The sequence below is a fragment of the Lepisma saccharinum genome, chromosome 8, assembly GCF_977018435.1.
Source record: "Lepisma saccharinum chromosome 8, izLepSacc3.1, whole genome shotgun sequence".
In the NCBI taxonomy this organism is placed as follows: Eukaryota; Metazoa; Arthropoda; class Insecta; order Zygentoma; family Lepismatidae; genus Lepisma; species Lepisma saccharinum.
In genome coordinates this window covers 19488745-19512893 of record NC_139236.1, presented here as the reverse complement: position 1 = coordinate 19512893, position 24149 = coordinate 19488745, and the positions used below count along the sequence as shown (strand labels likewise).

At 40.6% G+C, this 24149-nt stretch overlaps 1 protein-coding gene across 1 annotated transcript in view; it reads right to left on the bottom strand.

Annotated features, from left to right (window-relative positions):
- Mgat4a (alpha-1,3-mannosyl-glycoprotein 4-beta-N-acetylglucosaminyltransferase a) overlaps positions 1 to 23455 on the bottom strand; it is a 534709-nt gene extending 511254 nt beyond the window's left edge. The window contains exon 1 of the mRNA XM_083126326.1: positions 23261 to 23455. The gene's annotated coding sequence lies outside the window, so the exon portion shown is untranslated. The remainder of the gene's footprint in view (positions 1 to 23260) is intronic.
- Positions 23456 to 24149: the final 694 nt, after the last annotated feature.

The following is a 24149-nucleotide window of genomic DNA, read 5'->3' as shown; positions in this document are numbered from 1 at the left end:
CTTACAAAACGGGACAAGACAAAACGACTTCAATTTTGCAACGAGTTCTTGGAGCTTGTGCAAGTTGAACATGACATTGTGAAGAAGTTACTGATGTCAGATGAGGACCATTTCCACTTGTCCTGGTATGTAAACAAACAGAACCGTTGTTTCTGGGCTGCAAACAACCCAGGTGAATTGATGGAGCGTCCTATGCATAGCGTAAGAGTCACAGTATGGTACGCCATTTCCTCCGAGTGCATTATCGTTTCGTATTTTCTTAAAAAATAAGGGCCCTACTGTAACAGTAAATGCTAATGCTAAGCGCTACACAGATATGTTGCAAACATTTCTACGTCATGAGGTCAAATCCCGTTGTTACCTATGGTTCCAGCAAGATGGAGCAACAGCCCATACTGTACTGTACGTCTTTCCATGGGAGTTCTGAGGAACATGTTTCCAGGCAGAGTCATATCTCGCTTCGTGGACGTCAACTGGCCTGCTCGCTCGCCCGACCTCACAGCACCTGATTATTTTTTGTGGGGCTACTTGAAACGCAAAGTTTATGCGCAACGCCCAGCTAGTATCAACGAGCTAAAAGATCGCATTCGGGAGTGTATTCGGGAGATTCCAAACGACATATTGCGGCGAGTTATGTTATCTTTCCCGGACAGACTATGGTATTGTGTTAATCTGCATGGTGGACACTTAAAAAATGTCATTCTCAAGAAATAGCACTACACACTAATTATCCATGAAATGAAGAAAGTGTCTCTGTGAAATAATAATTTTTTACACTTTCCTCTGAAGTGCTATTTTATTTTCAAAACCGTCAGGTGTTTATGGCTCACCCTGTATAACACGAGAAGGCGCGCGCGGTCAAAACACCGCACAGGAAACTAAACTCGGCTTTTTCAATGGTAGAAGGCCACTGTAAAAATTGTTGGCTGGCCAACGCGTCTTCTATACTCCGTCCCAGCTAACTGTGGAGCAGGCAAACGAATGCAAGTCTCTGCACAAGTAGTTTAGTGACGCGAGACGGCTCCACCAATGAACACGCAAGAGAAACGGAATTGCGTGGAGTGGGGGAAAGCGACTGAAGTTACCAGCCTTCCCATCAGCGTCTACTACTTCGCTCTGGCCAATAATTTCCCTCGCTTCTCTGATGCGCGACCTTGCTCCACAGTTAGCTGGGACAGAGTATACATATCCATCATGGGTAAGGTGGGGTGTAGGGACCAAACAAACACGTGTGCGCAAAAAGGCGAACAAAGAAAAAAAAACTGCCATCAAATCCCCGCCACGCGCGTTCTCCAGGGTTAAAGAGGATAATTGCAGAGACAATTCTATTCATTCTCATTATGTTACATTTCACATATCCACGCAAATATATATTGAGTATATTCTTGTTATATTTATATGAATACAACATCATATTTATATAAAATATTCAATTGGAACTTTGGTCTGACGTCGGGGACCCGGGTTCGAGTTCCGAGTTGGGTGATCACACGTGGGAATTTTCTGATGACAAATGTCCCTACATAAAGTAGCTCTTGGGTTCGCCCTGCCTCTATTCAATGTATACCTGGGAGTAACCCTGGGGAAGGGGGTAAAGGTGGCCAGAGTGTAATGTTGACCAAATCACTCCACTATAGCCGAGATCGTGAATGTGTGAAGCTCCTACCGCTACATCTCCCCATGTGACTTCTTGGCACGGTGCAATGCACAAGACAAGAAATACCTTTACGTTTTGGAGGCAGGGGCACTAAAGAGCCAGTGCGGCATTGCAACTTGGATTTTCTGTCTAAATTTCATTTTTCTAGTTTCATTACTTCCAAGATAGACATGGGTGTATGAAGGAAAACGATCCCCACTTAAATGTTTAGGTTAATGCAAGAAAAAAATATTTTCCGGTGTTACTGTTTGCAATGGCGTGGTGGTAAGTTCCGGTTCAGCATATGGCTAAAATAACATAAAAGAAACTGTCTTCGTTGAAAAAAACATACGCAGAAAGATGGGAAGTAAGAAGGCGACATAAAGCTGCAGGTGTAAGTTCCAGACATGACCTGACAGACTTGTCAACGTGAATAAAAAAAAAAAAAGAAGAGCGGAAGGACAAAATGGGGACATTACTTTTTCCGTTGTAAATAAAACCGTCAACAGATGTCGCATCAAGTACACAAGCACCGCCATTGTGTCTGGCTGCCTTCTCCTTCAATAACACGAAGAAAACCTGGGTTTACGGCGGCGTGAAAACTAAATGCAGTGGAATGTTTGTGTAGAGAAGGCAGGAACAATAAAACGGCAGCTGCAAGTGCCATAACAAAACCTTTAAACAGGGCTCCCGCGGAAACATGCGTTTCATTGTCTTTCCGTAAAGAGGCGCGGAGGAAAATTAGTCTGTCAGCGCGAGAAAATAGGACTACCATAACTTAAAAATTCTAGCAAATATTTTGACATAAACAACTCATTTTCTTGACGGATAACGATACTGAAGCAGCTACATGGCCTATTGCTACCTCAGCTAAAATCTTACCATTCCAGGGACCTGATAAAATATCCTGGCGCATGAATACACAAAGCCATGGATGCGCAGCTAAAACATGGCGAACATATGACATGAAGATGAGATGGAAAATCTGTTAAACAATACGTTGACTACTTCAAGAAAGTAAATATTACTGCACTATAATGTAACATGTTCCACTCGGCAATTTAGGTGTGTCTGTTGTTCGATTCAATACATCGCACCAATAGGTGTGCGCAGACCCTCTGATTGGGGGACGGGTTGGGGATTGATGAAAATTCAGGCGAGGAAAGAAAACCTCATTCTTATCTCGTTGTTTTATTTACTGATACAAACGAAACAGGGGCATAAGTATATAGGGTATGTTCAGATCCACCGAAAAATCACCGTATTAGAAAAATTCCAACTTGCCAATGTTATCTGCCCCTTCCTTTATTTCCACTCTGTGGTTCAGACACTATTTTACATACAAACATGATTTCTTACAGCAGATTCAAAACAACTACACAATATATTCTTCACTTCCAATATTATGGTCAATTTATTCTGCAGACACCAAGAGGTTGATTGATTGCTTTCCTTTATTTTACTTCGCTTTTTGTGCCACTTTTGGCTAATTCCCGAAGATGGGGATGAGTGATGATATGATGAAATTGACACTCACGAACATCCATGCCCAGGCCGGGATTCGAACCCGGGACCCCTGGCGTCGTAGCGCGATGTGCTAACCACTCCGCCACGTTGGCCGGTAGACACCAAGAGGTAACACAACTAACGAAAAAGTATGTAGAAGTGTTAATAACAAAAAAATTGCTACAGAATGAAGTGGGACCGTCCAAATGCATAGGAAATAATGCAATCCCCTCTCCCTCTGTATTTGCTTGGAACTTTCATCGGCTTGAAATTCATAATTTTTATTTAAGAGTATAATATTGTTTAATAATCGTGATAGGATTACAGTAAATTTCTAAATGAGAGTATTAGGGGGAGGCAAATGCTCCCTTTTGCTTCACGTACACACGCCTATGATCGCACCCCGAGGTTTTGGGTTTAAATTTCGGCCAGGTCATGGCTGTACTTTCAGTTAATTCATTGAATCGTCGGTCATTATTGTCGCACTTAACTTCAAGAAATAAAACAACAACGTTAAGTAAGAAAAATAAAAAATAAATGCAAGTTCACAGACACAAAATAAGCTGCTTTACATGAACTGCACGTGGAAAGTATCAAATTGGAATCGCTGCGTTGAACAGCCTGCTCTGTAGAAACATTTCTGAAAACAGCGAGATCCCTAAAATGTGGTAACTACAGAGCTATAGAAAATTATTTACGGTGCCAGCAAACTATCACAAATATAGGGAGAGCAAATCACACGATAATTCACCTCAATGCTCTAGAAGAAATTCCACAGATGCCATTTCTTAAAATATGAAATATCATTGTGATGTTTCCAAAGGTGTTCAAACTCGAAGAATATTACAGACATGCAAAAGGACCAGTTCTGCGAGATATCTAGATGCTATAACACAGTCAAATCGAAATACAGTGCGTTGATAACCGCGTTGAAGTGTTCTAAAATTACTGCGAATTTTGTTTAAGCCCTTAACAAAGTTGTTCAAAGATTTGGAAATATCAGCACAATTTGGAACACTTGCAAATAGGCAAAAAACTCAATTATTGTCCGCCATCTTATAAGCGCTTTGACTGATTTCGCTCAAATAACCCTCTAAAATTGCACACTATATTCCAAAGAATATATAGGGTGATTCAAAAGTCGCCATACATACATAGCACACTCACTGTTCTTATCTTTCTAAGATTTCTGTCAAGACACTGCACGCAATGCAAACTAAGTGGGTCAAACGCATTGGCATGTGCATTCACAATAATGGGGGGCATATTGAACATATTGTGAAACCACAAAACTGCTATGATTGTATGTATGGCAACTTTAAATCAGACAGTCACCAGATATTCACAATTTTACTTGGGTTCGAAAATTATCGTGACCTTTCCTGACAGAAAACTCGTTAAACATATTAGTTATAAATTACTAGAAATTAGCTTCCTTTGTACATTATTTTTAGCCAATTTCTGAAGGAACAGGTAGTCCACCTTCCTAGTTTAGATTCTGCCTATAAGACCCCGAGAGAGAGAGAGAGAGAGAGAGAGAGAGAGATACATTTGGCACAGACAAAATCCCTACGATTCACAGAAGCAGTATTCAGGAAATGTAGCACCAAAATGAGAGATAGCGCCGGACACAGATTGCATGTCTATCTCTCAACATTCGAAACCAGCCTATCTAATCTTGAAATGACGTAACAATAGAATTGTTGACGTGGAAAACATATTATAAAGAAACTTGCAGGTTGAGAGTCATTTAGTATTACTTGCAGGCTCGTCTATTTAAAAACTACTTTATAAACGGACTGTCCAACCAGTGGCGGCGATTATGTGGGGGTCAGTTGCTCCCCCACTTCTGCAGCCACACTATGCTAATCCTTATATACCAAGAGAAAGTAAACTTCCCAGCAGCGTGTACTGCTTCGCTCTGCCCACTCGATTTCCTTCCATTCTCTGCCGCTATGCGCGGCCTTGCTCCAGAGAAGTGACGCGTTAAAATTATGAATAATGATATTGAGGTCCAATAACACCAAACTTAAACATTGTGTCTGTGGCAACTTTTTTTGAGGGGGGGAGGGGTTTAGTTCTTCCAAGTGACATTTTATTGAGACACAAATTTTCAGTGAATAGAGTCCTATCGTAGCTTTATCTCTCAAGACCGGAGACCGCGACCATTTCTTCGTATAGCAACTGACTTTGTGATGTTAGGTCACCACAGACAATCTAGAGGTCCGGTTCAATCCCCAAAACTGCAGTGGTAAGTTTGCTTGAGTATATTACTCACAATTAGTACAGTAAAACCTCGTTAATCCGGACTAATGGAGGGGGATAAGTTGACCGGTTTAACGAAAGTGCGGAATAACTGAAATAACCTAAAAGAACCGTAGAAAGTGCATTAAAACTGCGTTTATAGCAACAAAGCACGTTTATTATGGTGTATTTAAAGGGCATAGGCCTAAATACACTATACAATACAGTACATCAGTGGGCGACTGCCTTTTCTTTGGGAAGTTCTCTTGTTGACTTCTAGCCACATTTAAAACCTTGCATTCTGCTTTTTTTCCTCTTTTGCCTGTCCTTATTAAGCGAAGTCCATCTTATCGGGGTCCGGATTAACGAGGTTTTACTGTATTAGAAGGCTAATGTGAGTGACTCTTTACATTGAATCTTGGCCTGGCGCAACCAGGGATGGCTTAGGGGCTGAAAGCGCATCCACCTCAAAGTCCAAAAGAGGAGTATTTACTATGCTTTAACAATTCCCCAAAACAGTATTTTTTTAAAATATCTGTGTATTATAATATGTAACCTCATTAAAAAAATGTTTCAAGCAAAAAACATAAAGGATTAGGAAGAAAATATTTGGCAGTGGGAAGATTCCCTTTCCTCCAAAAAAAAAGATTCCTGGCTGTGCCGCTGTGTTGAAATAAAATAAAATATTTCCAGGTTCTTCTTCCAATTATTTATTCGAGATTCAGATCATCCTGATTTAGTTTCAAGAAGGTACTACACTGATATACAGAATAAGTCGATAACAAAAAATGGAAAGGCAGAGTATTTGGGGTAAAAGTTAATTTCTTGTACAATTTAAGGGGGGGAGGGGGACTATGTAACTATTGTACGTCCGACCCACTCCGGCATCATGATTTTTTTTGTCACTAAGGGGAGCCCCTATATTTTACTCGCAGGGGGGGCAGAAAACTGCGCTACGCCACTGATACAGGGTGATTCGAAACTCCCTTAACACTCCCTATAAAATGTAAAGGAGTTAGGCTGGGTACTCAATTGCTCATGTTAGAAACATGTTAGGCCAGTGGTTCCCAAAGTGTGTTCCGCGAAGTGTTCCAATATTTTCACTGAAATGATATGATTGTTCCAAATATGTGATTATTTCGTACATTTCAAACATAAAATGTTTCTGAATTTGAAATATGTGTGTATTTTTTAACTTAATAACCACACTAACTGAACGTTGCAAGTGTTAGATTGGCTTACATTACATTCCGACTTGGGCTCCACGTAAAAATCTTGAAACCTTTAGGCGCCGTGGAACGAAAAAGTTTGGGAACCCCTGGGTTAGGCCTAGGGGGAACCATATTGGTGTGTTACAAGCGGACGTTCGCCATATTGAATTCAACTCAAAACTTTTAAATGGGTAGGGGCGATGTGATATATCAAATCAGACTAGAATTTCACGAGAAATGCAATGGTGAATGGTTTTTCAACCTATCTTTAATCTGGAAAATGTCATGATTGCATGATTGTAACAAATGTTTCATTTTCCAGGTGTGAGAAAAAAATGCCAGAATGTTCCTAACGCGTGAGGAACGCATCGAGATCTTACTGTTGTCTGGGGAGAGACGTTCACGTGGCACTGCAAATGATTTTAATCAACGACTCCCCAAACGAGATACAGTGTTGCATGTGATTGTTGTACAATTACTACTAAAGTTCAGGAAGAGATGATCAAGGCGTCCCAGAACTTCCCACGTGTAAATGTCTGAACGTGTGTCTCACTAATTCTCTTCATTTGTCTCATTCTCCGCAGCTTCTTTCATGTTCCTTTTCTCTATTCTTTAAAAATTAACAATGAAACCTCGGTGGATCTCGCAATTTGTTGCCACTCACGGTATTTCAAATCATTTCAATGTCGTCCGACAGGCTGAAATAAGTCTGGCATTCGTGACAACTGATAAACAAAAATATTGAACCAGCTGTCCAGAGCACTCGCCACATAACTATGACCGATTACTCCTTAAATTTCCACTTAGTTCCTTGAAAGCCAAGGGTTAGGATCCATACAACTGACGCTCATGCCATCTCGTGTCAAGAGCGAAACCAACTACGTACGTTAAGCTCTTGAAACTAAGGGAAATATCGAGTTATTGATAATGCTGTAGGCTGTATATGTTGCTAGGACTGGCGCCTTTATACATGAGCAGAGATGTATGAGAGAACAATACATTTCCAATAATGGAAGAGTAGGTAGCGATCGCCCCTCATCTTCCTGACGTTTAAAATTACGAAATCGTCCTCCTTGAAAAGTACACAATTAGTGTTGCCCACGAGATGAGAAGAGAAAATATTTGTTTGTCCCGTCTCGTCTCGTAAAAGTAATGCAGGATATTACGCCAACAAAAGTTAAAACTGGGAGAAATCACAAAATATTATTCTCGAAAATGGGTTAAACCTTAAATCACTTTGCTCACTGTATAGTGAGAATAAATATGATGATTCTTTAATCATAAGAACAGGAGTATCAATAGCTAGATAGTGTATAGAATCTACCTTGCTTTTCTGGCTCCCATCCACTCTTTATCCATCGTACACGTAAGGAGCTTTCAGACAGAAGTAGCCGCGACAGGCGACAAACCACGCAGGGGTTTATATTGAAGCGACACGCGAGAAGATCGCCTTCCGTCTATGATCAAAATGTATTCACCGAACGGGCAGTATCAACAGATCGAGGCGATTCTACTCACGATATTACGTAAGAAAACGACTCAGTTTGAGCGACACGCAAGCGACAAGAGACGCGTGGTGCTTCGGTTCGGAAGGCTACGTTTACTGAGAGTTCGTTTCCAAGCGAAACATGTACTTGTCGCTTCTCGCCTGTGGCTTGTTGAATGTAACAAACGACACAAAAGTTTCACGCTGAAGCAACAAACGACAGGGACACTTCAGTTTATAAGCAAGTATTCACCGTGCATGCGCAGATAACAACCAGCACGACGACACATGGTATCCAGAAAATGGCCTAAGCAAAACAACATGCAAGCGACAAGTGAGACGTGCAGCTTGTTGTGTCGCTTCGGTTCGAAAAGTTTCGTGATAGGAAGATTTCACACTAAAGTTATAGGCGACAAGCGACACGCGTCGCTTGGAAATGAACTTTCAGTAGTCAATGCAACCTTTCGAACAGAAGGCACATGAAAAGCTGCACGTGTCTCTTGTCGCCTCGGTCCGTTGTTCACGGATTCGGGGTGAATGTTTTGCTTCAGACTGAAGGGGATCGTGTCGCTTGTCGCTTGAGTACGAATTATACGTGTCGCTTATCGCTTCGGTGTACAATCTCCCCAAAATAGCTTTCAAGTTGAAGCGACAGGCGACACACGGTTTTCGCAGCAAAGCGACAAGCTCTTTAGGAAGCTTTCATACCGAAGCGACAAGCGACACGCGACACATGTCGCTTTGGAACGAGCCAATCGATATCAACGTTTCACAGCGACATGGCAGGCACAAACCTGCGTTCGACTGGTGAAATCCTGAAGCGACACGTGTTACGGGCTGCTACCAACAGACAGAGGCGACACTATGCACGATATTAAAAAATGACCCAGTCCGAACGACACGTAAGCGACAAAGCTACAAGTGCCGCTTGTCGGTCAAGTCGCTTTCGTTCGGAAGGATGCATTTATTACTGAGGGTTCATTTCCAAGCTACACTTGTTGCTGTCACATGTCGCTTATTACTCCTATGACTTCAGGCAATTTTATGTTCTTTGCGTCAAGCAGAGTATCTGAGTGCATTAGCTTTTTACTAGGTTTTTAGAGCCGCGGCGGTGTAGTCGGTAGGGCGCCTGACTGCCAGGCGGGAGACCCGGGTTCGATTCCCGGAGTGCATGAATAAAAATCGGAATTTTTCCGTATTGTCCCCGCATAAAGCAGCTCCGGGGCTCAACAGTCTCATATCAATGGGTGCATGGGGGCCATCCTGGAGAGCAAACGCGGCCGGAGTGTGATGCTGATCACTTCGCCTCCAAAATTACCTTTCCCCCACATCCCGTAAATGTGCCTTCATGGTACTTGGAACTTCACCTCTACCTAGGTTCTTTATGCGAAATCTTTGGAGTTTGCAACCAGCACTAGAGGCTACTGTGGATTTTGAGAAGAGGGTCGCAAATGAAAGAGGAGTCTGTTTGGGCGAGAAATATTATTACGATTGTCGAAAGTATGGGTGGAACAGGGCCGTAGTAAACAATGGTAGTGACTACATCCGGATCGTTTTGCGCAAGGATGAATGGAAGAGAGCTCTTGGGGTAGCAGATAGTTGCCAGATTTAAGGTATTCTGAGGAAATGTCAATAGAAAGATACAGGAATTTTGCAAGTTAAGATAGCTGGGACACGAGGCTAAAGTCTGGGCAAATTCGTTACGGACACCGTGTGACGAATTAGGATTTTTCGAGGGGGAATCTTACAGATCTTTTTTCATGTAATATAAGCTGATTTAGGTTTCCAATGAAAATGCTTCATTCCGAATAAATAAATATTTGCAATTGATTAGCTATTTTGTTTATATTTTTTCGAGAAGAGACGAGACTTTCCACGAGCTGTTTCGTCTCGTCTCGAATTTTAAAAAGTGTGTCCCGTCTCGTGGGCAACACTATAACACAATGAATTAATTTAACATTCATATCGAAGGGGGAGAATGACCTTTCTCTAGCTGTCATAAGTTCATTACACTTTAACTTTTAGGTCAAGCTTTAGAGATCGTTTTTCGGGTGATCGTTTAATTTTAAACACTAAAAGAGGGGACGATCGTCATTTACTTTTATGTTAATTGTTGAGTTGTTGTTCGTTTTAGTTTAGACGCCTTGGAGAAGGTGATTGATTGCTTGTCTTCTATAGCCATTTCTGTGACATAAAACGTGAGGTAATCTACATTATAACAAGAAAACGAAAACAAAACGAAAAATATACGAATAAAAATCGTCATTTCATCACGTACAACATTTTTGGCTTGGAACTTTTCCCCGTATCTGCAACGGTTGATGAAAGACAAGGCAAAAACCTAAAATTGATCGCCATTTTCCAATATGGTGGCCAGAGCACACCGATTAAATGAGGAGCATAACTTAAGAGTATTTAAAAATAAAATCCTTAAATAAATATTTGAACCTAAAAGGAATGAGGAGACAGGTGAGTGGAAAAGGTTACATAATTTACAACTACACAATTTGTATTCATCTCCAGATATTATTAGAATAATTAATCAAGGAGACTTAGTTAGGTAGGTCATGTGGCACGAATGTGAGGAGGAAAAAAGAGTTCACAGGATTATTGTTGGGAAACCTGATGGTAAGATACTAGTAGGAAGGCCAAGACGTAGATGGAAGGATAACATTGAGATGGCCCTAATGGATATTTGTAAGGATGGAAAAGATTGGATTGATCTCGCTCAGGATAGGGACAGATGGAAGGCTTGTGCTGCTGCAGCCATAAACCTTCGGGTTTAAGAAGGCTAGAGAATTAGTTAGTTCGAGAACAGCACACCCATTTTAGGAGGCTTATAGATTGCTCATTAGGAAGGTAAGTACAAGATTTCAGCGAAATTCATTCATTCGTAACATACCCTTCCTTTTTTTTAATGAACACTTTTTATTGCACTGATATCGTTCTGGGTGTTTTGAAGATTTGAATTATCACGAGGGAATGTTCGCATTTTTATACGTCTCAGAGGAGTATTATCGTCCCCTCCACCCTAGTTCGCCCACGGTTCGATAGTTAAAAATAAAGACAAGCTCATACGATCATAGGAACCGTCCAATGAACACCCCTTTGGAGACTGTGGCTGAACCTTATTAAACATGTCTTGCATAGGAGAAGAACATCTAGATCAATCATCACGCACGATTCGACGCACAACTCGTTCATACGTGAGCCTGTTTCCCTCTTCAAACTAGGCTAATGGCTTGGAAGACTTCGGGTGAAGAAGAATGACCGACTGAAACAACCAAGTCTTCGCAAGACACGAAAGGAATATCATCACGCGATATATACTCATGAATCCCTTATCATGCCAATTTTCATGCTTCGAAAGGTCGAACTTTATTCTCTAAAGGGTCTAGTCTGAGTTTCCAAGAGTTGTTTCACATCGCGTACTACATACTTCAGCCTATATAACTTTGCTAGTGTTAGTTCCCACGAGACATTTCAGTGGAATGCAGTAGGCATTGATCCAGAAAGTGCAGGGCGAGTATATGCCTGTGGGTCAATAAAGGGTATTGAACGGGCATTCGTTGGCGGGAAATAGCGTGAGGTTGAGGTATCTAGATTTTTCAGAAACTTGTGTAGAAATGTGGTTATAGAGAAATCGAACGGGTGAAATGGACAGAAAAAGTGAGAAATGGGAGAAGAGAGATCAATGCTGGAGATCATTATGAAGAGAAAAAGAAATCTGATGTCCACTGGATGAGAAGAAATTGTATCCTAAGTGATGATATTGAAGAAATGGTCAAGGGAAAGAAAATCCGGGGAAGAAGAAGATACCAAATGATTGACATCAAAATAAATGGGCTCTACGCTGCTACAAAGCGTCAAGATGACATGTCGCGATATTGAAAAAACATCGTCCAGGCGATACACTAGATGATATATCGTCACGATATTTTGGCAATATATATCGTGTCGGCGATATATATCATGTAGGCGATATATCGTCACGATATTTGGCGACATTTATCGTCTTGGCTATATATGGTCACGATATTTTAGCGATATATATTGTTTCAGCGATATATCATCACGATATTTGGCGATCTATATCGTGGAGACGATATATCACCGATATGACGATACGGAAGAAAATATCGTATCGTCTGTGACGATATCTCGCGATATCAAATTTCCGATATGTTTAGTTTAGTTCTTCGTCTGAGGAAGTCCCTGATACAGGGTTGAAACGTTACCCGTTAAGTGTTTTTTATCTTAATAAACTGCCTTGGTCAGAAACTTAGTGTTATTAATTTTATGTCGCTTTTCTCTCTCTCCAGATTAATTGCGGAATTAAAGATGAATTATGAAACTATTAAATAAGATGGTGGAACAAGCTCAGTGAAAAAAGTGAATATCTTACTCAGGAACCGAACCGCTCCTTGACTTAGTAGCATGCTAACCCGATCCCCCTGGTGAAGCCTGGTGTGGAAATAAGAGTTGGTCTATATATGGATGAACTACAGTAACATTTGAAGCTGGCTGTACTTAGGAACGTCATCCGCCCTTTATATATATATATATATATGTATGTATGTTTGATTTGGTGTTTTAAGTCAACTTTATGCACAGTAACGGCAATCGGGACTGGACCTACAGTTTAAAGTGTGATCAGAACCACTATGTGCCTTCACCAAGTATCGAACCCGGGACTCCTTGATTACAAAGCGACGACGCTACTATATATATAAACACACACACACACGTGTATTTATTTATGTGTATGTTTGTGTACAAATACATCAAAATGACGAAACAGAAACGGAAGGTCATGAAGTACCTAATGTTGTAAGTTCAAGGACAATTTATCCAAAAGTAACCAACACAGAATGACTTTTACCATCAAGAAGCTAAAGGGAAAAAACAAGGAAAAGCATACAGAAAATAATTTCGTAATCGACAAGCGCTTTCGTAAGCACGATATCAATTCAAAGGTAAGATAATTCAAATCTCTTAAGGTTCAAGGTTTGCAATTAGGAACATATTTACGTACATGGTACGTGAACCTTTGTGTATGTACCCTACAACGTATAAGATTAGTTTTCAGGAAACAATGCTTACACACACACACACACTAAACCACCTTACGACTTACTCAGAGGGACCAGAACCAATCTATTCTCTCTTCCTTGTAAGAAGGAAATCAATGCAAACAAATACACGTGGCTTTGAGAAATCCTATTGGTTGTTCGAATGGCAGAAGTCACGTGCGAAGAAGCCACGTTCTTCTTCTTTTTTACATTAACGTCGTTCTTACAATGGATGGAGAACCAACTCAGTTGGCTGCAGCTACATTAACCACCTCGGTGGAAAGTACTCGCAACTCGCTTGCCACCTGGCCTGGCGATGGGTGTTCTTTTCTATTTTTCCCTTCTTCAACGCTTCTTGTTATGGTTCATCCCACTGCAATTATCCTAATATGGTGGAGAAGCAGATATAGTTAAAGGAAGAAGTTGCTATACACGCGGTTCATACAGTAGGTCCTCGTGAATTACCGCAACTTCGTCAACAATGGCTTGAATAGTCATCACACCCCCGTCTCCGGAACACGCGGCCTTTCAAGAATCCCCACAGAAAAAAAGTCCGGAACTAGTAGATCGGGTGACCGAGCAGGTAAAGCGATATCTGAACCGCTTGCAAATACGTAATAATAATAATAATAATAATAATAATAATAATAATAATAATAATAGACAAAAACGGAAGCCATCTCTCCAAAGCAATTTTCAAAAAAAATATTTTTTTGTAAGCTTTGGATAATATACAGATAATGGCATAAATCAATCTACTGATGGTTTCGCTCGGTTCTCCTGTTTTGAAGGTCGTTTGATATGTATCAGTCGGCTCGGTGCCGCCCTGTATAACAAAATATTAAAACTCACGATTCACAAGGAATCATCCATTACCTCACAGAACTATATTTCAAGAGTGCTCACGGTCTATTTTCAATATTTAATTTTTCACGAATTGTTTACGTGTCATAGTTGTGGCCGTGAAGGCAATTCGCACTGATGTTTCGAAGCTCTTCATGAAGTAGTTTAAAGTTCGCAGCTAAGTGGTTCGTGTTCTTGCGTTTGGTGCGAACTGTCCTCGGTTTGATCCATATTGGGAACTCCATAATTTACGCGTTGAACCAGGATCATGAGGACAATTAGAAATAAGTTGTCTGGTCTAGAAAACCAGATAACAGCAGCGATGGGATTCGATGCGCTGACCACTCAGCACCCGAAGTAAAATCTGTTTTGAAGGCATCTGCCCTCAGGAGCTGTTGTTGCCACGCAGTTTAGTTTAGATAAAATCAACTGTTGCCAGGTTTACTAGAGTGAAATGGAAGGTATTAATTAGTACCCTGCACAGAGGAGACACAAAATAAATAAAGCAAATAAATAAAACTTCTGATTCCGAGATCTGTGCGAGAGCTTCGAACAGTTACCGTATGGTCACATTGGATCTGGTTTCTGCCGAATTTTTACACTGCCATGTTCGACCGGTGGATGTTCTGCCGATGTGGTGGTCACAATTCTGACGTTCGGGACTGGAATAATTCGCCCTTTCTTGACTAACTCGAGAAATTTTCGGGATGGAAAATGTTTGAATTTTCCAGACACTGAAAATCTCGAATTCTACACAATAATTCCTCCTGAAGTGATTGATTTTGCATTTCTGGAATAAAAAATCAAATTTCCAAAATATGTCACAGCTATAGTCTCGAGAAATAGGTACATTTGAACAAGATCATTTGAAATATTTCGACGAATCGGTTGATTGATTTGATTGATTTATTTATTTTATTTTACTTCGAGTTTTGTGCCTCTTGGCTAATTTGCGAAGATGGGGATGAGTGATAAAATGATGAAATTGATGAATGGACATTCACAAACAACCAAGCCGAATAGGCTAGATGCTTTATTATTGAATGTCGTTCTCATAATGACCATGAGTAAGTACATCGCGCTACGACGAAAGGGGTCCCGGGATCGAATCCAGGCCTGACATGGATGTTTATGAGTGTCCATTCATCAATTTCATCATGCCATCACTCATCCTCATCTTCGCAAAGTGGCACAAAAAGCGAAGGAAAATAATGCAAATCAATCAATCATAAATGACCATGAAGAGTAAAGTGATAAAGCAAAGAAAATCACAACCTATTCTCTCAAGGGCTTTCGCGTTCGAGCCCCTTTTGAGGCATGTTGCACAGTGGTTCTGATCCAAAATTTAACTGTAGGTCCAGTTCCGATTAGCCTATTCTGTTAAACTTTGTGAAGAGAACATTTGAATCTTCAAAAATATTATCCCAAAACCTGGCAGTTGGGAGCAGGGTTGTTGGGTGCAGGAACTCATAAATTCTAATGGGTTTTATTGGGTTCCGTAACAGGACTGGAACCTTCTATCTCGCACAATTTAAGTTCGGTCCAAGTTGCGTATTGCTTCATTTCAATTTCAATACGGAACTTGGACCGTATTTAAATTGATCAGGAAAAACAGTTTCTGGACGTATTTAAATTGATCCTGGAAAAAAGGTCCTGGATCGTATTTAAATTGATACGGAAATAAGGTTCCTGAACAGAATTGACATATTTTAAGATAAAAAAGTTATTTACGCTCTAGAATCCATTTACGCTTGTTGATTTTCTCTCCCGGACGGGAATTGAACTTATTTAAAATTCCTGGACCTTTAACAACCATGAGGTTGTTCTAATGGGTTCTACTTGATTCAGTAACAGGACCGGAACCATTTTTTTCTCGTACAATTTAAAATCGGTCCAGGTTGCCTATTGTTTCATTTCAATACGGAACTTGGACCGTATTCAAATTGACCCCGAATAACGGTTCGGACCGAACTGAAATACTTTGCAGATAAAAAGGTTCGTTACGGTCCAGAACCCATTTATGCTTGCTGATTTTCTCTCTTGGTCCGGAATAGTGTTTACTTAAAATTCATGGACCATTAACAATCCTGGTTGGGAGGGGCTATCGTCATCCCAGTGGACCCCCCCTAAATGGTGGTGCTTGATACGGCAGTGTAAAAGTTAGGCCGAAAGCAGGTCCGATGTGACTCGGTGTCAATAAAAACGCGGCCGAAAAATTGCCAAGGTCACGGCCAAGGCGAAACTGCGCTGTTCTCATCAGCACGGATGTGGCCCAGCGTCCGGGCAGAGTGACGAGGAGACCGGCAAAAGGAAAGCGTGCATTTGTACGTGTGCGCGACCGAAGTTTAAAAGAAAAAGTGAACGCACAATGTGTAAAGAGTTGCAATGCAAGGACAGGTCGATAACAGTACCGAAACCCGTAACGCAAGCTTGCAATGTCACCCAGCGAGTAGGTGAAGCGTCATGGAACCTGCCCCGAGTGCTGCTGTTCAACGGAATATTATGTGCTCAGCAAAACCTGGCTCGGTAATCGCATCATGCAACCTTGGCATGAAATCTAGCGCGAAAAGTTTGACTAAGAAATCTTGAAGGGGAACCTGATAACTTTGTTGTTAACATGCCTTAGCATTCATTACGATAATTGCCTCGCCTTGTATTTCCTGATTACATAATGCCTTATTATGAAGTAATCGGTGACTAACACCGATACGTTCATGGCTGCACTAAGGTGATAACCACAAACAGGGTTTAACTATAGTTTCTTGTGCATTTAAAGGAAAGTTGCCGCTGTTTACAAAACTGGTAAATATGAGAAATTTTGCCAAGTTGAAAATTATCGATTAAAAAAAAAAGTACACGAGAACACGAGAAAAATAGCTCAAAACATATGGAATCTAAAGCACGTGCAGGAATTCCTATAATTTATATTATTTTGGCAGAAGCGGTGGTCTAGTAGGCGTCTGACTGACATGTGGGTGGGTGATCTAAGCTCGGAATTTTTAGGCCTTGTCCCAGCATAAAGCGGGGCCCGCCCAGCCTCAAATCAATGGGTACCTGGAGGCAAACCTGAGGGTTGATTGATTGATTGATGTTTTAAGTCCACTTTATTCACAATAAGGCTAATTGGGACTGGACCTACAGTTTAAAGTGCGATCCGAACCGCTAAGTGCCTCCACCGAGAATCGAACCCGGAACCCCTTACAAGGCGATGACGCTACCACTGCGTCATCGGAGAGGCCCAAACCTGAGGGGTAGTGTTGCCCACGGGACGAGACGGGACAGGCTTTTTAAAAATTCGAGACGAGACGAGATTGATCATGTGTCCCGAGACAAACGAATATTTTCGAGACGAGACAGGCCAACGTCTCGTCTCGTGGGCAACACTACTGAGGGGTAAATGCAGCCGGAGCATGGTGCTGATCACATCACCTCCACAATGGCCTAGATCGAGACTGTGCCTTCATGGCACGGTGCTAGGCTATATGAACGGGGAATTTTACCATAACTTTACCTTAACTTTACCTAAATATACGATGCATCGTTCTTTTTCAGTGTAGTGTCACCTGCAAGCATTTTAGCGTGTTATTCAATGATTTCCTGACAACGGCAATTTACACCTCACTGTACCACTTTTTTTTCTTTTAAAAGAGAACCGGACTAAGGATGTCTATAACGTCCCCTCCCCCTCCGAGGCCAATGGCAGTGGAAATGCCAGTGCCAGAGAGATGGAACACCTTCCCAATCCGACCAGTTCCTCCGCCGAATCACCCTCGGTCAGTAAACTAAATGCTCTTTTAGCCAAAATATGCAATTTTATAAAAGATTTAGATGTAGAGCTATAATAAATATGCAACGATGCACAATCATTGGCAGAGATAATTCCGCAAAGGTACAACAGCTGAAACGAAAAATTAGGCGAAACCAGGATGGCTAAGTAGGCTGTCGACCTCCGTAGCGGAGTTCTTAGCGAAAGACATGGGTGCGTGTGCTGTTGAGCTATTGAGAAATTATATAGACAACAGTAAGAAAAATGAAGAAAGTAGATACAAAGAGAAATTGAAAAAGAAGTCGCAAAAGTATTTTTTTTATTATTGTAAGGAAAAAGTTCATAAGAGGCCCGGGTTCGAGTGCTGGTCGAGCTTAAGCTCCAGTGGCTCAGGAAAGTTATCTTTATTTAGGGTGTCCAAAATCCGAGCTCCACATCTTGCAAACACACACACACTTTGTACACGTACATACATTCATACTTGCTTATATTCGCACAAAGATTGAATCAGTACTCTCTGACATAACGACCGAACAGTGCTCTGGAAATGGTTTGCAGAATAACCGAGCGCATGGAATCGTTATTCAAAAGGAAGGATGACATGTAGAACATGTAATTGTACGGTAGAGAGTTTTAACTTGAATAGTAGAGTGATTAAATTCTTATAATTAACACAAAATAAGCAAAGTAAACACAAAGTAAAATTTCGGTTACCTTCTTCTTTTTTTTTTCACCACTACACAGGGAGAAGGCACGATATATTTCAATTTAGAACAACACATATTCATTACCTTTATTTTACTGCAAATTCGCATGATTTTCATTTCGTCAGAATTTTGTGGTTATTTGAAAGATATCTATCTTACAACAGGTTTTAAAAGCATGTTTCTGGAACAGATAAAACTCTGGACCTTGTTCTGCGCTTACTTGAAATTTAATGAAACGAGAGAAAACAGAATCGAACAGGTGTTCTCGGGTTACCAGCCAGGTTAAGTCAGCGTTAGCTTCCAACGTTTCGAACGAATACATTGTTCTCATCATCAGGCCTGGATTCGAACTCGGGACCCCTGGCGTCGTTACGCACTGTGCCAACCACTCCGTCACGGACGTCACCTGCAGATTCTTGTTACTTGCAAAGTTATCACACGTATGCATTGCTTTTATTTTTCTGTGTGTTCAGAGGAAACTACATTTGGCAATGACGTAGTCTTACATTATGTAGATCTAAAATACATATTACTAAAAATTCCCGATAAGGGGCAAAGTTGTGTGACAATTTCCCTTCTGTGTTTCTTTATCTCTGTTAAGTTAGAAAACTCTACGGCTAAATCTGCTAGCATTCTATTCTTCCATCTTTCATGATCTTTGTATTACTGTTAAATAATAGGAGGCACGTATCTAGGAATGTATTTCAGGGGGGTCCAAAGCAAGTGTCTCACTAATAATAATAATAATAATGTTTACATTAAAATAATTATGATTGTATTAAATCAAATTAATATTAATTTAAATATGTAAAGTAATCAATCTTATAATTTTATTACATGAATAGGTAAAAAGACCAAATAGAACAGAGATTGACTGATTGATTGAATTGGTGTTTTAAGTCCACTTTATGCACAGTAAGGCTCATTGGGACTGGACCTACAGTTTAAAGTGGGATCCGAACTACTATGTGCCTCCGACGGGTATCGAACCCGGGACCTATTGATTACAAGGCGACGACGCTACCACTGCGCCATCGGGGAGGCCCTAAATAAATAAGAACATAGATATAACATAATGTGTTCATTACGTGTAGTTAAGATCGCCAAAATTTGTATAACAACAACTGCCTTGGCAAAGAAATTAATGTCAAATACTTTAGATAACGAATTGAATATATATATTGAATAAAAAAAAAATGATGTTAGATCCAGTTGGCGAAAAGTAAAGTTCCCCATTAATATTTTATGCATATTATCATAAATAGTAGTGTGCAAGCATACATTTTTAGTACTGTTCTTCAAAGCCATATGATCGTCATATAATTCTTGTCTTCCATTAAGTTCACAGGAAATTATAACCATCGGTTATACAATAAATGCTAAACAAGTATTTTTTCATTATTTAATTATAGTACTTCATAAGTATTTCGGGGGGTCCGGACCCCTGGACACCCCTAAATACATCCTTGATTATATTAGAGCATCACAATTCCTTATTACGTTGCCTGTAAATAAATTTAAAATTCGTCATTAAACTCGCATACCTTGTTGACCGAATATCGTACCTTCTAGTTTGGCTCACCAGGAGCCGCCACTGTTTGTGCATAAATAGATAAATTATAAATTCTGCTTATAGTGATGGGCATTGGCGGGAGGGGCAGGAGGCACACGCCCCTCCCAAAAGGGAAGACTAAAGTCATGAAAAGTAATGATTTTGTTGTCCAAAGAAACAAATAAATGTTCGATTAACACAGGGTACTATGACTTGCAGTTGCCAGACAGCCCGTGAATAAAATAAAGTTTAGCACAAATAAGCTAATTAAAAGAGGATTTGTTGGAAACCGGAATGTGCGCCACAGGTAAATGAGTCTTGACGTCTTGTTACAAAACGATCACGTTAATACTGCGCCATTGGGGAGGCATGGAGAAAGAGATTATATGCAGATTTCCTATAATGAAGATAAAGCAGAAATATCTAGGTCACACACACATACAGACGGTGACAGGATTAACCATCTAGGGGTGCTGAGGGGGCGCGGAATGTAATTTAGGGGGTGAGATGTTGAAAATAAAACTTGAAACATGCATGTATGTTTTAGCCACTAAATCAAATATCAATCAAATTTTAGTAGGCGTCTATGACAATACGAAACTGAAGAATACTAGCGACTTTCTTCATTTTGGCATGACTTTAGCACCACAACAATGACATGTTTGGAAATTTGAAAGGAACAGCTTGTTGAAGGGAAACCAATGACATACACGGACGAGCCGAGAATTCTTTTTCAGGGAGAGGCAAGCAAGGTATTTTCCCACGGATAGAGGGTGCAAACTAGCCACATTTTCCCAGCTTGTTGCTCTAAAAATTAAAAATACAAAACAACAACTTTAGTTTGAAATCATGTTCCTGCAATACTATTATGATAATTAACATAAATTACTGTAACTGAAATGAAATTGAAATGTGTGAAATACATAATTTTAGAGTAACATCCATTTTCCAGGGGAGCCGTTGATATAACTCGTGTTAAATAATTTCCCGAGCACTACCTGATATCTTGAAAGCAACTGAAATTATTGTTCCAGTGAGACTTGGAGAAAAGAGGAAGAACGAGTAGGGGTAAAAAAAATACATTTATCAACAATGCCCCCCCCAAAAAAAAACAATATAAAAAACACACTGAGCTGTAGGCAATTATTGAAAACCACAAACAGACCACTTAAATAAACAATTTTGAACAAAATTAAATTTTCTTTACCATTGTTGACATTGTTGATAAGAAACCAGTGGCGTGCCCAGGATTTTTGACTTTTTCTGGTAGTCAGCTCTCATTTCGCCAACTTTTCCTACCTTTGATTTTCTTTTCTTAGTTATACTGGGACAAAGGGGGGTTATAACCCCCACCAACCCCCCCTTGAGGATGCCACTGTAAGAAACATTTTTATTTTCCGCCTACTATCTCCAAATCGCGCTGCAACAAAAATTTCAGTTGCTTTCAGCAGATCATCGAATTGTGCTCGGGAAATTATTTACCGCGAGTGATGGAATCCTGCGATCGTCATTGCATTCATGTTTTCTTTATTTTCAACATCGCACCCCCTAAATTTCATCCCTTACCCCCTAAGCACCCCCTAGATGTTTAATCCTGACGGCGCTGCTGTCTGTGCCCTCCCAGAAAATAATTCTCTGTCCGCCAAGTGATGGAATGTGAAAGTTATACATAATTTATATACATAGGTGGTAAACAGTCGCACAATATCCTCTGTGCTAATTGTGTAAGTATTTAGTTTCGGAAATTTACATTTTAAAAATTCAAAAGGGAAGATGATCAGTTATATACTCTTGTGATGCAGATTTATATCTTATTTATCAATAGACTACTTCCTTAGAAAAGCGTGATTTTCTCAAACTTAACCTTGCCCGATTCCACCCTTACACACACATTGTAAGCAATTTTCATCTCCTTTAAAAGGTTCACAAGAGAACAAGTGAACTAACTCACAATGTATAGTAGAATAGGTTTGCAATGGTTTGAATTCACATGTAAAGTGAGTTAATGTTTGTAAACAATATTGTTTTTTTTTCCTTAAACGTGTTGAGCTATTAGAAAATAGGTTCTTTTAACAACAGCACCTTGCGTGGTGTCAAAAGTATTTTAGGGGGTACAACTTGGATCTAGGGATTTATGCAGTACTGAACACCCTCCAAAAATTAAGGGATACAATGTACTCCTACACCCCCCGTTACTACGCCTCTACCGGGTTCGATTCTCGATCGATAGAGGCACATTGCACATTATTTCGGATTCTACTTAAAACCAGTGGCGACGATTAAGAGGGGCAAGGGGGGCAGTTTCCTTCCCACTTTTTGCTCAACACCATGACCTCTGAATGCTAAGCCTTGTCTACAAAGAGAAAGTGAACTGTACTTGCCCCCACCCCTTAAATTTGACACCCAATCACCGCCACTGCTTAGAACTGTAGGTCCAATTCCGATTGGGTAGCCTGGACTGGATATATTTTTTGAAGTGCGATACGAACAAATGGAGGCACTAGACGAGGTAAGGGAAAGGAACCCCCGCGGGGGAAATGATGTCTCCTTCCACCAGCAAACAAGAATAACTAGACAAAATAAATGCTATCTTGGCACAAAATCACGTTCTGTGATATTTGAGGATACATTAGCTGTAACTTTCCCTTACTTTGGCATCGCCGCCGCAACCGAATTACTGAAATGTGTTCCCAGTGGGTACCGAACCCAGGACACTTTTTCGAGGGCATTCGGAACTGTCCGTGTAAAATAACATTCAATTGCTTCTTGCAGACGGTTTGCAACACTGACACAGTAGTGCCTGAGTAAATGTGATTAAAATATCACAGCTATCGCTCGAGTGAAATTGTGACTGTCAAAGTTAATAAGCTTGTTAGTCAGTCATCTGTTACAGTACACATACGTATTTCTACTGCAAACAATGCAGTAACTTGTTTACATGAACTCATATGACGTTTTGACCCCTATGAACTATCTGTCACGTCCTGGGGACGCACGTTTTTCTCGTTAGTAACACCCACTGCGAATATGTCAGGGTGTGAAGACTGACGCAGTAAAATTACTACCCCTTCCAACATTCAATTCACGCCACATTTTGGTTGGAGATGCAGACACTGGTTTGTAACAGCACAACGATGTACACTAACCTTGCATGATACCTTTATAAGAAACACACACGCCTGATATACGCTACATAACACAAAACGCATGGCCTACTAAAGATTTTGGTTTCATTACCTTGTGATGTTTAGATGTCTTTTTCGCCGCTTGCATGAGTTATGCTGGAATCTGATGCGACTGTTCTCTGTCGAGGCGAGTTCACTGAGACCGATGCACCTTCCAAACACGAACAAATTGCACACAAACGTTCACCAATTTCACATTGCAACATCACACACCTTCACCAAAAACAGCACTCGTGCTACAGCTGATACCTTGTGCAGCGATTTACCTGCCATCTGGGGTTAGCGAGCGGAATTAGATTCTATCTTGTTCCGGCCGACAGTCGCGATCCTCTACCCGACATCTGTGGGAGAAGTTGCGAACTTTATGTGGACGGCTGCGTGTCTAGAGGTACTCGGTTAACATTCTTTAAACGCAAGGATGCAAGTAGATGCAAATGAAAGAAACCACGAAATTGCAGTATGCCTTTCTACAGTGTGATTCGTTTCGATAACGAAATGTTTGCAACATTTGTTAAAATCCACTTCATGCGCAGGCTACACATTTCAAACCAGATTGGTGTAAAATCGTCTCATTCATTCCGTCCATCTTTCTTTCTTTCTCTGATTTTCACTCTTCAATTTCTTTATTATTTCGCTACGCCCTATTCTCAGCCAGACCCGTACCAAGGATTTTTTTGAGGGAGGGGCCAGATTGGAAAATGTGTTAATATAAACATTACATGGTTATATATGTGTTAAATTTTACGCAAAAGGGAAAAAAGAAAATATCAGATAAAATAGTGCAATATGGTTTGAAGAAATGGGTACGAGCATATAAGCAATAAAAGAAGGACGGTATCGTCCAGTCATTACGATACCTGCCCTAGTGTCGGACATAAGTTCAGCGGCAAAAAGCTCACCGGACATAAGCTCACTGCCAGTCTTATATTACAAGTGCGGAC